At 39.2% G+C, this 9,799-nt stretch overlaps 1 pseudogene; it reads left to right on the top strand.

Moving 5' to 3' along the window:
* The first annotated feature begins 6,571 nt into the window (after positions 1-6,571).
* LOC148720917 (uncharacterized) lies at positions 6,572-7,384 on the top strand (annotated as a pseudogene).
* Positions 7,385-9,799: the final 2,415 nt, after the last annotated feature.

Raw genomic sequence — 9,799 nt, 5'->3', positions numbered from 1 at the left:
GTAAATTGTTGTTGTTTCAAGTACTGATAACGCTGCAAGTTCAAGTAAGACAACATAGATCTTGCTGTAATTAAAGCCGAAAAAATGGATACGGCTGTTTTATTAGGCTGGATTATCAGATGAACGTGACCAAAATCTGACACGAGGTGAAAGGTAGCATTGATCATGTGACCAGTCACGTTCCCCTCCGCTAATTGGCGGATTACAACAGTAGTCAATTTGCTTTTCTTGGCAGTTCTCTTATCCTATGTGCCGTTCACAAGGAATCTTCCTTTTATTATTTGCACGTTAGGAGGGAAGATAGCTTGAACAGACTCGCAAAGCGAAGGATACCTGGAGGATCATAATAGCTTTTTCTCAATGTACCACTACCTTGATGATGAACTGATAAATTATGGTGACCAGTAATATAACAAACGGTGAGGGTGAGTTGCGTTGATCCCCTTTCTTAGGTACACATTCTCCTCTCAATCACAGCATTTCTTGGAAATACTTTTATCCGCGTTCCCTTTCACAACGAATCTTCCCCCAACTGCCGTCCAAAGTTTTGTATCGTTGTCTGGCAACAACTGATCTGTTGGTTGGTCTTATTAACTAGTACCCTGGTCCCAGAGGTTTTCTTCTCTCTGATAAAATAGGATAAAACTCTTCTCCCCGAAAAAATCGGCGCCAAGCGCCGACAACGATCTGCGAAGCAGCGAGCAGTAGAGAGAACTTCTGGTAGAGACCGTTGAGAACCTCACTTTGGTACATTCAGCTGTTTTGACAGCTGATCAAATCTATCACTTTTCAACAGCCAATAGGAAACGGCAGTATCAAACAAAAAACTTAGGTTCGGGGGCTTTCGTGAATGTGTCGTTACATATGAAACTACTCTAGAGGGGATGGGAGCGCCAATGTTTTGAAATTACTATCTGTTAAAATACTGCTACACGTGCGACAGGTCTCCACCGTGTATCGACAAAGAAATTTAAATTAACTTTCACCTTTACATTTCCACGGTGTATTTATGAATAGAACTAATTACACTCCTGTCAAGCGCTTCAGCACTCGATCAGACGATTTTTGCAAAGTCTGTGGAGAAAACATAAAGATCACTGGCCGTTCACAGTATAATATTTTCTCCGACAAGAATAAAGAATTTCTCGACATCTTTCGGTCTGTGGTTGCTTCAGATGTTCAAGACACGAAGGATTTATCTCAGGTTTTTATGTCAGAGATGCTATAGAACTGTTTTGAAATATTAAAAACTCCTAGAACAACTACAAGAACTTGAAAGACTTCGACTACACTATAAGGAATCTGTATGGGAAAGCACTGACATACAGCGCGAGAAGAGGTGCGCCAAAGACTCCACGGTTGATAATCATGGCATAAAGAATGCAAGGAAAAAAGCATGTACCTTTCCTGCAGCTCCAAAGAGCAAAAGAAAACTTTGTGTGCAAAATAACAATGACATAGAAGATCCTTTTTCAGCTTTGGATGTTGATTATTTCTGCGATTCGAGGGATCGAAAACGTAGTTGTGCACGAGCAGAGGTGAGAACATTCGAAGTAAACTCGATGATTTCTGTTACATTGTCGACACTCTTGTAACAGGTTTTACCCTAGTCCCAGAGGTTCTCTTGTCTCTAAGTTGAAAATGATGGACTTGCCGTAACCAGTTGGCAAGATGGCGAACACATCTTCACGATTAAGCAAAGCAAACAAAGCGTCGTTTTGTTCATTTGCGAGTTGATCTATCTCTGGAAAACGATTCTCCAGATTCAAATGACCTATTGTGTCAAAATAACGTTCCGATAACACCATGTTCTGATGATAAATATACTGAAATTTGTCTTCTTTTAAAGCATGTTTACAAGTCTCGTGGAGCAATGCGATCTTGTGGTGTGATACTTGCCACACTCCCGTGTATAATATTGGCAATGCAAAAGCTACCAACTGTCCGGTCCCTCGGTACGATATCGGAATACTACACCCTCCCCCACATATTTTTTCACTGGCCAATCACTGGTATCGAAAAAAAACAGCCAATCAGATCGCCACGATCATCAGCTGAATGCACCAAAGTGAGGTTCTCAACGATCTCCACCAGAGGTTCTCTCGACTGCTTGCTGTTTCGCAGCTCGTTGTCGGTGCTTGGCGCCGATTTTTTTAGGGAGAAGAGATTTATCCTATTTTTTTTAGAGAGAGGAGAACCTCTGGGACCAGGGTACTTAACTAGCCGCTCTACCTTTTTAATTTCCTGCACTCTTGAAAGCTGGATTCTTTTCCGATTCACACATGATTCACATACAGGCATAGCAGGCTATGTGTTATGCAAAGTGTCTTTATTTACTTTAACGGCCACAAGCGTGGAAAGAATTATCGCCCTGTTGTTGGGGTTGAGATACAAACGAATCTAGTGACTTTAAAGCGCATATGTGATATTGTAGCTCCGTTTTGGGTTGCATCCCTTGTCTGTGCTCTCTCTTACATCAGCAGTTGTCTCAGTCGCTTCCTACACAGAGCTTTTCAAATTATATTATTTTATGATACTATATGAGGCACAAGTTATTCATTGAGCAAGTTTTTATTCGTATTTTTTAAAAAAAGCGAACGAAAACACTAGAACCACGTCTTAATGTTTTTCAAGCGATGGCACTCACCATAAACACAACAGTGCATAAAAGAAACGATGATATGAATTCATGCATGGTAATGAAAAGCTAATGAGCCTTTTCGTTGGACTTTGCCGTCTTGTCTAACCACTTAAAGTTGTGGTGAAGGAGATCTGATTGATGAATTTTTTTCTTGACGGTAAAACAATAGAGCACATGACGTGAACGTCATAGTGCAATACCAGCCGGTCAAAACTAATGAGACAGTACTAAATTTAAATTTGTTCAGCTTAAATGGAAAAATGACCGGCCTTTATTCTGGGGCCTTTAAAAGGCTGAAGCTAATTAAAACGTCACAATATTGCTTTTAACTTACAAATCGTTTCCTTTTATTTGATAATGTAAATACAAGAAAGATCATTGAACGCTAAAAAAGAATTGGCATGTTTCCCATTTAAAAGGTTTTCGCGGCTGCATGTTTAAAGAGTAAACGTTGGTGAAAAGGCTAATGACCAAAGCAGGGTTCCATCACACATCTTACAAGAAAAACAGACATGTCTTTTGACAGAGTAAGCAGTTCGTATAAGGGCTCTTGCCATGTATCGAACATGGCACCATGCAAAAAGGCTGTGTACAGTGCACAGTGGCTGCAGTTGGCGTTAATTGTTTGCTATGCACCATTCTTTATAGTGGCAGTTGTGGTCGCTCAAAGTAAAATATAATCATACATAATCGTCGCTCGGGACGAAGCAGTTGTCCTCATGTTCTTGAACACAACATGAAACCCGTTTCTTTACTGCTGGAGGATTAGTGAAGTAAGAGAGGCAATAAAGCAGACAATCAGACAAGCGCTTTGCTGTCCATGGAATTAGATCCTCTCTTAGTTATACTCGAATTGATACTTCAAAGCTGAGCAACGATTATTATTTGAGAACGCTCGTTGAATATGTCATCGTTGCTCGAGGTTTGCTGATAACTTTTTTTTTTTTTTTCACTTTTTGCACGTGAATACGAAAATTCCTAGAACCGGTTCACAATATGTGGTGCATGCCATTGTTAAAATACAAAACTACCGCTACCGTTTTTTATAAAACAATAACATCCTAGAGGAAATTTCCGGAGCGAGAAGTACTTATGGTGCAGCAGGCTCAGGTAAGACAATACATTCCTTGCTGCAATTAAAGCCGAAAACTTGGAGACGGCTGTTTTTTAGGCTGGATTGTCAGATGAACGTAACCAAAAACCGACACAAGGTGGAACGCAGCTAAGATTTTATGACCAGTCATCACGGTTCCCCTTCGTTGATAGGTGGATTACAACAGTAATCAATTTTTTTGTCTGCTGTCAACATTCGCCTCTCCTTCACAGCTTTTCTTAGCAATTCTCTTATCCTAGGTGCCGTTCACAAGCATCTTCCTGTTATCCGCCGTCAACAGATTTTGTTAGCACATTGGGAGGAAAGATAGCTTGAACAAATTCGCTGTGCAAAGGATACCTGGAGTTGTGGATCCCATAACTTTTTCTTAATGTACCAGTGCCTTGCTGATAAAATGATGAATTTTGGTGACCAGTAATATAACAGAAGGTGAGGGTGACTTGAGTTTATCCCCCTTTCTTAGTGGTGCTCATTCTCCTGCCCACAGCATTTCTCGGCAATTCTCTTATCCTTGTTGCCCTGCACAAGGAATCTTGCCTAGCAACAACTGATCTCTTGGTTGGTCTTGTCGACCCGCCTCTCTACCTTTTTTGATTTTCTGCACTCTTGAGAACCGCATCATTTTCCGATTCACACATGATTCACATATATACATAACAAGCTATGTGTTATGCGGAGTGTCTTTGTTTACTTTGACGGTCATAAGCGTGGACAGAATTATCGCCCTGTTGTTGGGGTTGAGATGCAAACGAAGAGTAACTTTGAAGCGCATATAAGCTATTGTAGTTCTGTTTTGGGTTGCATCCGTTGTCTGTCCTCTCTCTTACATCAGTAGTTTTCTCAATCGCTTCCCACACAAAGCTTTTCATATTATATTATTTTATGATATTATAAGATACTCAGGCAGTTATTGGTATATTTTATTTCTTAAGCTTATCATGAAAGAAAGCGAACGAAAACACTAGAACTACATCTTAAGAATGTTTTTCAAGCAACGACACTCGCCATAAATACAACAGTACATTAATGAAATGAAGATACGCATTTATGCATGGTAAAGGAAAGCTAACCAGACTTTTACCCAGTGGATTTTGCCGTCTTGTTTAACTTTCTTGTTAACGTTGCTCTTAAAGTTGTAGTAAAGGAGATCTGATTGATGAATCTGTTTCTTGACGGTAACACAACTTTGATTCCTTCTTCCTTCTAAAATAAAGCAATTGACGTTAATGTCATATTGCGATACGAGCCGGTCAAAACGAATGAAGCAGTAATAAATTTGAATTTGTTCAGTTTTACTTGAAAAATGACGGGCTTTTTTTTTCTGGGGTTTTAAAATGATGAAGCTATTTAAAACGTCACAAACTGCTTTTAACTCACAAATTGTCTCTTTTGATTAGATAATGTATACTAAATACAAGGAACATCAATGAAAGTTAAAAGAAGTGGCAGTTTCTTGTTTAAAAGGATTTCGCGGCTGCATTTTAAGGAGTAAACGCCAGTGACAAGGGTGATGACAAAAGCAGGATTACATCACGTACATCTCAGAAGAAAAATAGACAGGTCTTTTGACAGAGCAAGCAGTTCGTATAAGGGCTCTATAAGGAAAGGGACCTCTATTGAGGAAGATTTTTAAGGTAGATGTTATTAAGAAGGTGAATTGATCGTGGCTGGGCAGGTGCTGTGGAAACAAAATAATCTCTTGTCACAAACAGTTAAAATTAACCTACAGGAAACGACCCTTTTTTGTCTTAAAGAAATACTGTTGTCTTCTGTAAAAATTTTATTCAAAATATCCTTTCAGAAAATGTTAAGTATCAATGGTTTTGTTTTGATACCAGATCATTTGCCTAAACTTTCTTGAGTGAATTTGTTCAATGGGAAGAAAAAAACCACAATAACATTTTCCGTGGCAAAGAAACATACTTTATGCAATTTATATACCATCTACCCTTCTTAGACAGTTCGCGTACTGAGAAGAAAGAGTTTCTATATCCAGTACTGAAATAATGATAGCAATGACTGTGTCCGTCATTCTGATTCAGCCTAAGATACCTAGAGATCAAGCAAACAGGTTTAGAAAACACCTTTGTTAAGTAATAAAATCTCCCTTTTTTTTTTGGTGTAAAGGGAGATTTGCCGATGTGCTCCTAATGGAGTCAGTTCATATGAATATTGTCCCAAATTAAACGTAACACTCCATCTTCTCCACTCACTTAAAGGTGAATTTTCTACCTGAGAAGATATAGTTGACAATAATTTGGAAATAATGATAGTATCAAAGATGTATGTACGTTTCACTCTCGATGCCGGCGAATTCATTCATATTTTGGTCACTTCACCTGAATGAACTTTCATCAATGTGGGTGCTAATCAAGTTTTCATCTTATTTGTGTGAAGTTAAGACTTGAATCATTAGCCGCCTCAACAAATTGGAATTGCGAAGTTAAATAACTTGGTCTAAGAAAAAATTGAATTCGTAACAATCTCCAAATTTATCATATCATTTAGATGTAAATTAATTCGAATATATTAAAATAGTTTTGTATCCGAGCGATTGTTTATCGCACTGTTAAAATACTGATATTTCAGCTGTCTCCATTTTTTCCTATTATTGCTTCTTCATCTCTAAGGCACCCAACAGTTTTTTGACACACTTTAAATGAGTAAACGTTGGTGAGGAAGTCTTTATGTGTTTATTTAAAGAAAATTTAGTTATCGTCGCTCGGCATGCGCTGTTTTCGACGAAATATTTCTTGTTCCAAGAACATACAACCTCTGTACAAGAAGAAGGAAACGAATAATAATAATAATAACGCCAACAAAAGATCCAAGAAGAGAGGTGGCAAGAAAAGTTCCTCTCGGCCAGGTGGGAAGACGACAACCTGAATCAAAGGGGGTGTTGGGATTGGCTGAGGAGCTGGACGGAGGTACCCTCGCACACTATTGCGCGGATTGTAGAGTCATACGAGCAGCTTACACCAACAAAGCTGTATACAGCGATGAAAGTGAGAACAACACAGGTCAATGATATTATGTGTAGGATGTGTAACAAAGCACACGAGAGCCTTCCCCGTGTCTTGCCCGGCTGCCCGGCTCTCGCGCAAAAAAAGTACTTGTCGAGACACGATGCGCCCCTCAAGGTCTTGTTTTTCGAGAAGCTGAGGGATTTGGAACTGATAGATGCGGTCCCCCCCTGGTACTCGTCCGTAGATCCTAAACCAGTCTATGAGTCCCAGGAGGCCAAGGCCTTCTGGGATATTCCAGTGTATGCGGAGCGCAGTTTTGTGAAGCAGAACAGAGTAGATGCGCGTTTCATTGACGTCAAGAAGAAAGAGGTGATAGCTGTGGAGATGTCGTGCCCGTGGATAGACAACCGGCTGACGAAGACCGAGGAGAAGACTGCAAAGTATGGTCCTTTGAGGTGGGAGATGGCTCAGCAGTATCCAGGATACACCATCAAACAACATAATATCATCATTGATGCCCTGGGTGGATAGTCGAGAAATGTGGACGTGTCTATGATAGAGCTATTCGGAGGCCGGGGAGAGGTGATCCTAAGAAAAATGCAGAAAGCTGTCCTTTCGAAAACTTTGAACATTTCAAGAACTTTTAAAATTATCACCAGATAGCTAAGGAGCTCACTTATATAACTTTTAGAGACTTTTCGCAACTAAGTTTCTTGTATTTATCAGATTATTAGATATATATATATATGTATTTTATCATTTAATTTTTATTGATTTATTTATTTACGTTTTCAAAGTTTAGGAAGATTCTATTCCTACGCGCAGCCTGAGCCACGTTTATCGCCCCAGTCTGTGTATGATCTTATGGCAAACATAAGTTTTTACAACTGTCGGATAATAATAATAATAATAATAATAATAATAATAATATAATAATAATAATAAAGTATTTATAAAGCGCACACTCCACTATTTGTCCATGGCGCTTTACATCAATAAGTTAAAAATCATCTAAAAATTAAAAGGGTCAAAAAGCTTGTTTAAAAAGATGTTTTTAAATGTCGTTTAAAAATGTCTATCGAACTACTGGATCTTAGTTCAAGTGGGATCGAGTTCCATAGTCTCGGTGCCGCCGCAGCAAACGCTCTCTCTCCATATGTTTTCAGTCTAGCTTTCGGGGTCGCCAGAAGGTGTTGAGAGGACGATCTTATTTCCGTTCAGAGGTGTGGTGCTTTAGTAATTCACTGATGTAGGAAGGCGCTATTCCGTTGAGAGCTTTGTAGACCAGTGGGAGAATTTTAAAAGATATACGGTAACGGACAGGTAGCCAGTGAAGCTGTTTGAGGAGGGGGGTTATATGATCAAATTTCCTAGTACGTGTAACAACTCGAGCTGCTGTGTTTTGAATGGATTGCAATCTTGAAATTAGATGTTGTGGAAGACCATAAAGTAGAGAATTGCAGCTATTCCAATTTCGCTGCAGTAACAAAGGCATGAACAACAATTTTGGAACTCTCCTACTCAATGTACTTTCTGATTTTGGCGATTTCTTATGTGATAATGAGAAGACTTGCAAATTGATTTTATGTGGTCCTTAAAGTTAAAACATTTATCAAAGACGGCGCCGAGATTACGAGCTGAGGATGATGGTACAACTGTCACGTTGCCAATTTGAAGAGAGTCTAAAGGAGGTCTGGGACGATACCTTGAGCTGATGAAAACAACTTCAGTTTTGTTTTGATTTAGTTTAAGCTTGTTGATAACCATCCAGTTATCTATATCACGGACACATTGCTCGATAGTAGTTTTACAATCTACCATTTTATCAAGACAGTCAGTTTTAAATGCCACATAGAGCTGAGTGTTGTCAGCGTAGAAATGATACTCTAAGTTGTAACGCTTAATAAGGTCAGCAAGAGGAGAGGTATATAGTAGGTATAAAAGAGGGCCAAGGACTGATTCCTGTGGGACGCCGCGTTCCAAGAGACGTTAAGAGGATTTGCCTTTATTCACATTAACAAACTGTTTTCGTGATGTTAAATGAGATCTTAGCGAGGCGAGCACTGTTCCTTTGATCCCAAAACGACGAGATAACCTTCATAATAAGATGGAATGATCTACAGTATCAAAGGCAGCAGATAGGTCAAGTAAAAGTAGAATAGCAGTGTTATTGTTATCAATAGCGGTGAGAATATCATTTTGAACTCTAACGAGGGCCGTTTCAGTACTATGAAATGGCTTTATATGCGGACTGAAATGTCACGTCAAGATGTTGCCTCGGTATATGGTCATTCAATTGCAAAGCAACAGCCTTCTCTATTAGCTTGGACACAAATGTTAGATTTGAGATTGGGCGGAAAATTTTTAATTGCTCAAAAATCAGCATCCTGTTTCTTGAGAAGCGATTTTAATACCGTGAGCAACTTTCAAAGCACATGGCATCACACCATTCTTGAGGGAAAAGTTTATAATAGGCGAGGTTAGTGCAGGTAGGATGATGGGAAAGCATGTTTTTAGAACAGATGCTGGAAGTGGATCGAAGTCACATGATTTTGTTAATGTCTTCGCAGCTAATTTCTTTACCATATCCAAAGTAACTTACTAAAAGTTGTGAATCTGCACATCTCACAGAGGTCTGTCAATAGTATGAGATGAACTGAGGTCATTCTCAGGAACTCTCTCTATAAACGCATTGTGTATCTTGTCAATTTTACTGATGAAAAAATTGTTGAATGCATCCGCGAGGCTGATGGAATCAGGAAAACAGGAAGGATAGTGTTGTACTTTCTGTTTCTGAAGTAATTTGTTAACAGTTTTAAATAACATCCTCTGATCACCTGAGAAATCACTGATAACGGTGGTGTAATAAGATGATTTCGCTGAGTCTATTAAATTGTTAACAACACTGCATTAGTGAACGTGTAGTTCGCGATCACTTGGAAGTAGGGTAGAACGCCACTTTCTTTCTAGTTTTCTTCTAATGCGCTTATTTTGAGCAATCTCAGTTGAATACCAGGGTGCTGATGGACGAACTATAACCACACGTTGCTTGATAGGTGCATGTCGGTCTAACAACAA

This window comes from Stylophora pistillata, chromosome 11, assembly GCF_964205215.1.
Source record: "Stylophora pistillata chromosome 11, jaStyPist1.2, whole genome shotgun sequence".
NCBI lineage: Eukaryota > Metazoa > Cnidaria > Anthozoa > Scleractinia > Pocilloporidae > Stylophora > Stylophora pistillata.
The sequence above is the reverse complement of the archived record's forward strand: the minus strand, read 5'-3'. Positions and strand labels throughout refer to the sequence as shown.